This window comes from Ischnura elegans, chromosome 9 (genome assembly GCF_921293095.1).
Source record: "Ischnura elegans chromosome 9, ioIscEleg1.1, whole genome shotgun sequence".
Taxonomy (NCBI): domain Eukaryota; kingdom Metazoa; phylum Arthropoda; class Insecta; order Odonata; family Coenagrionidae; genus Ischnura; species Ischnura elegans.
Window position 1 is genome coordinate 113,468,707 of NC_060254.1, and position 6,000 is coordinate 113,474,706.

Sequence of the window (6,000 nt, forward strand, 5' to 3'; positions counted from 1 at the left end):
GAAGATGAAACCTCTTTTTATTTGAACGTAGACACTTAGATAGGAAAACTGTTGAAGGGTTTTGTCCATATACGCCTGGGTTTGAGAGAAAAAAGCATTTAAAAAATTAAAAATATGGTCACAGTGAATTGAATTTTAAAATTTTCGTTCATTGTTTAACGTCGCTTTGGACGAGTGGTAGCGTGCCGCGATTCTGTTATGAAAGCCAGGGTTCGAGACTGGGGGAGTGTAAATTTTTTCCAGTCTGCCACCTCCTCCATTTTTTTATGATCTGTTTTTTACTTCTTCAGATTTGTTCCATTAGAACGTTTTACATTTTTTTTAACTTAACTGCTTTTTGAGAATAACCCCTAAACTGACATTTATGTCGCTTGCTAACCCTTGCTTCGAATTATTCTTTCCGTGCCAAGATTCCTCAAATCAGGGGTGATAAAACTGTGGTGCTGGCATCGAAGTGAAGGGAACTCATTTCCGAAGGAAAAGATTTTAAACATACTGTCTCCGGAGAGTTTCCCAGGTGCCTCCTGCGAGCGAAAACAAGAAAAGCAAACAATTGAAAAGCACCATGCTAATTCTATAAAACTGCTACATGAGCATTCGCCCTTGCGTTTCTTTAAATGCTCAGGGAAACATATTTCCCTAAATATTAAGCCACTTCTCAGCGATTACATCGATATAAGCTGTAATTTCCTGCGAGCAACAAAATATGGTAGTTTCCTTCATCTAAGAAAACGAAAGGCATTGATTGCGATTCGTTACCTACCATTAACGTATTCATAATATAAAAGTTGTTTGGTTTTAGAAATCCCAGTTTAGGCGAATATTAATGGTCAATTTTATCCCCATTTGAAAAAGGCCATATTGGCGCCCATGCGATGCCACTCCACGTGACGTCACAGGGACCTATTTTCTGTACGAGTAGATAGGAGTTTTACATCGCCTTCGATTACCATTGCATGCATGAGGCACACAGCTGAGGGAAACATGTCCTAATAATCACCTATTAAAACTGGCTAAGGTCGGAAAGTTTTCTTCGCTTGATAAGGTATTAATAATCTTTATTTAAGCCAAACGCAACCAGCTAGCATGGTACTCTGCTACCTGCTAGCATCCTGTGTAGTATTAGCGCTCAAAGCCTCGCCCCAAGGTCACCTCACTTGCGGGGAACCAGAACGACGTCACACGGAGTTTTTCCGGCATTCATACTTACCCGTCGCGTTTTCGCGCGCTTAAAAAATTTTCACTTTTCATTTAATCGCGAAAAGTTAATGTCGTCATTTAAAAATCTAAAAGTGTGAAATGCGTACTCCAGTAGTAATAATCATTCAATTTAGACAATGTAAAAAAAATAGGAAACCATCCTATTCTCTAACTATCTTCATAGAAAGCAAACGTCTTCTCGCTCCTACAGTTGGTCACATGCTGATGTGAAAGGGCAGCTGAAGCAGCATTGCTTTGAACAAAACGATAAGATAGTACAATTATAAACATATTTTTACAGTATAAGAAGGCATTACATCGTAGGACAACATCTTTTTGCAGGAAAGTTTTATTTTCACTTTCTCATGCTATCACGATACATAAATGAATTAAATTACTACTTTCGTAAAAGCAAAAACATACATTAAGCTTTCCTAAAGAAACTAGATGTGATGGAAAGAATCTAAGCGCATATTCTGAATCAGAGTGAAAAATACTCCTAAGATCACTTCACAACGTCTCTAGAACAAAACCTATGTTGACCAGTGAGACGTAAACAATTATCACTTTGAAAGGTTTTAGTGCGTCAATTGCGATTGAAAATTTTCTCAATGATATGGACATGATTGCTACAAATTTAATTGACAACACGCAATTTTTGAGTTAAATTCCATAAATCATGAAACAAAATTAACATTAAATTTTTTCCTAGACAGTGACAAAAAAATTATTTTCTGCATTTTGAAAGCTTATTTTTTTCAATTTCTTTGAAAACCAATTTTGTAAAATTAAAAGAACGCGCGACATTTTGCTGTCAAATTACTTTTGACAGTATTTTAGGGTCAAATAAAATATCTAAATTACTGTGGTCAAAAAATGAAGAAAGAAAAGTATACTCCAATGAATTCACACTTCTCTTGGGACAATATCTCTCCTTTTATTACATTCGAAATCTCAGCAGCACTTCAATGTATTATAATATGTCAGCATCAACATCTCCGGTTGTACACCTACGTCCTAATCGGTTACATCTCAGGTGGAGGTCTTCTCCGATTGTTCAATGACTCACTACCATCCCTGTTGCGTTTCTCCGAGTAGTACACGGTACTTCAATTTTTATTCATCCTTTGCTAGGTGTCCGCTACTGATAAGCCTGCCTCCAACAAGGTGACTACTTTTCGCTCTTTCGCCTGCTGACAAAGGCATCTTAAATCAAGATAGGAACATATCCTTCTCGATCGAAAGAAAAACGCGTCCTGGAAATGTGCACGGCAGTCCTTCCGGTTAAGGTAAAACTTTTTCAAAACCAACTGCATTCAAATACGTGGCCCATCGAATATTCTCGTTGACGGTCTTGTTTACCTTAAGAGAACGCTTGCTATGGCCCGTGGTGATTTTTGTAGTTTCGTTCAGATATGCGAAGGAAAATTCAGAGGAGCGTTCCCAATGTGCGCACCTTGTGCCGTCGAATGCGCCTCAATTCTAAGGAGTTCATCGCCAATCATGCTCTGGGTTGCGGGAGACTCAGTAGTCAATCGCGTGTTATGACAACGAATATAGGAAATGGTTTGCCTTGTTTGAATTTCCCCCACTGACCAAAGAACAGTAACCCACTGGAAAGGAATTCCACTAACCCGCGGAGCGATAGCGGCGGCACAAATTTTGTCGGGATACTTTTCCCCCCCTTAGTACGAATGAAATATTTTGCCCGTGACGAGATGAATGAGACGACTAAAATATTATTTTATGCTTTCCCGGAGAATAATAATGTGGGTTAACTTTTCTCGGGAATCCCACCGGGTTCTATTGAGAAAAGTTTACCCACATGAAGACGACTGTTTCGCCGTTCTCATCGTTTTTCGCGTGTTCGTCTTCACTTGTTCGACTGTAGAAGCTGAACGATTGCGTCTAAACAATGTTTAATAAATCATTGTTGTAGTTGAAAAAACAATGAGTATAACAATGTGTGACAAGACCCTGTGGAGGTTCGCCAGAATTGAAAAAAAGGCTTTGAGTTAAGTCTTTTACCTTTTTGGCGCTGATAGTAGTTCATTGGCAATGGCATTACGAAATGTTAGCGCGGTAAGGGATACAGGCATGAATTATGACAGTTGGATAAAATAACGTGAGAAATGGTCTCTCGTCATCTTCCGGCGTGACTGGCGAATTATCCAACTTATTTTCCATCTGCTAAAAGTCTTTTTATTCTCAATAATTATTTCTTTGAGCTGAAGAAATGATACTTTTCGAATGAGTTGCTATGAGACGGTCACTTCCCGAGATGAAAACTCTGCTCATCCTTTAAAATCAAGAGTAAATTGTGAGTGTTCGTTTAAGTGGGTCAAGGCGGTTTGGTTCAAGGACGAACGGCGTGAAATGGACACGCAGAATTCGCCTTGGCTTTTTGGAGCACTTCAACTCACAATTCACATTTTTCTTTCCCTTATTTCGGTACCACTATAACTATAATTAGTTTCACGTGCGATGCATCACGGTTTAATCCTCCTCATCCATTTCAAGGGCTAATTCCTTGAATTTAGGCGAAAATTAAAAGATAGAGCCTCGTAAACCCCCAGCTTTCCATTTTGAAATTTCGGGCGTCCGCACAATATTTGTATTTCATCCGAAAAATTGACCAAATGATTTGTTGGAAAGAAATAAAATCAGTCAAAATGTGCACTGCAATTTTATTAATTACTAACATTGCGCACATTAAATTAATTTTTAAATATTTTACATATTTGTGTACGTGTGAGAGAAAAGCCGAACTATTGAGGCGAGTCTGAAAGAGTATAGGAGGCATTTCAGATTGGCGCGAACAGAGAAGTCGGACGAGGCGGAACAGAATCGTATTTTATGCTTTTAAAACTCTACACTGCATGCGAATTGCGATGCGTTAAGACACCCCTGCTGGTTTTGCACGGTTTGTGGGGACACTACTAGTAGACGCCGACACAGCGGAGCCAGTGGAGCAGCAGAGAACTCCATTTCCGAAATGCGATGAAAGTGGAGCCGCTATAGCAATTCGTTGCGATATTCTTGAATTCGACTGTGCTCCGCAAACCGAATCATTAAGATAATTCCTCGTTATAACTTTCGTGCAAGGTCAATTTTTGGGTGAACGGAACAATTTCCGACAGATAATGGTCGCTTTCTCAAAGGAAACCTCGCCCAAAAATGGACGCGGCGACATTGGACAAAAGCTTATATTTAACATAATGCATCAATAGGGGTGTGGCAGGGGGTGTTAGGAATCTAGCCTTTTACACGTAATAAAGGAAATGCTCCAACGAAATTACGCCAAGTATTTATTTAAAGCCTTTCTATTGATAAGGGAAAAACGAATTCTCATATGGTTCGCCAAAATGTCTCTCTTAATTTTTCGCTTCCGTCGGACCTGGAAATATAGTATGGCTCTAGCATTAAGTTCTCTGTATCGCTCTTAAAGATGTATCCATTCTCAATGTTCAAGCTATCTAGCGCGCAGCCTCCTAGCCTCCAGCGGCTCCCAGCCTAATTCGCTTAACATCTGAATAACGATGTCTGTACGCTCGTTGCAGCTTTTGACGAACCGCGCAGCCTTCCTTTGTATTCTATTCAGTTCGCGGATTAAGTCTTTCTGAACCGGATCGCATGTGATATCGCTGCATATTCTAGGTGCGGACGGACGAGTGCAAAATGGCACCTTTCTTTTACTTTCTCATCCGAAAATCTTTTAGTTTAACCAGTCGAAGAGTCTCTTCGAATTCATAGCACTATCGTGGATACACTGGTGGTCCTTTACTGAAAACCAGGCGAGCGTGTGCACTTATTTAACGAAAGTTATTGTATTTATTCAGTTGTCTAAGTATTAAACTATTTAAGTTCTTGGTGGTCACGCAAAGCCGTTGGCCATTGTAGGTAAGCTAGCGGTAACAGGCCACTTTTATCTTGTTTTTTTTTTTCCGGCCAAATTTTCGAATCAAATTTCTTTAGACCATGGGCGTACCCAGCAAGGGGCAGAGGGGGCAGCTGCCCCTAGAAGCAAAAATCGCGAAAGCCTTTAAGCAAAATCAGTACTGAATTGAAACGAAAGCATTCAACAAATTTTCTTCAAACCCACGAAAAAATGATATGCATTAGTATAAGATATGTAACTAAAATATAACTATTTTTTCAAGGAAATAATCTCATGAACTAATGTCACAACTTGGTTTGCCCCTCCCCCCCAGACCATGGCTTGCAACCCCCCCTAGCTTTGATCCTGTGTATTTCTTTGCTTTAGACACAGCATTGAACACTTACACTAAAGATACTGCTGATCGGTGCAAAGTCTATGTCAGTCAATATCGGGAGGCAATGTTGATTGTTGATGATTAAGGCTTAAACCCTGACGACATACTGTTCACATCTTGCTCTGCCATCAATTACTTCATTGGGTTCCGCTACATGATTTCAGCGAACTTTTTACTTCATCGAATGCCGTATGATGGCAGCACCATGCAAGGGAACGTATGTCAACATTCATTGGAAGGAGCTGGGTAGTATAGAAATGCGTGGATTTGAAAAAAATGTCGTCGATTTTTCGAAATTTCTTTGATAATATCTTTAAAAATGCAAAATACCTCCCCCCTGATTCTTTAGTAGTTTCCAGCGGTCGGGAAAGGAACACGAAAAGCCACGAAACGAATTTTACGTCGCGCTCTTTGTCTCATCTCTTTTTGTTTTCACGTTAGCTAACATCTTCTTTTACCGCCTTTGTAAATAATTCCGGTCCAATACCTTGTCTTTTCGGTGTCATGATTTCTGCGTCAGCTGCAG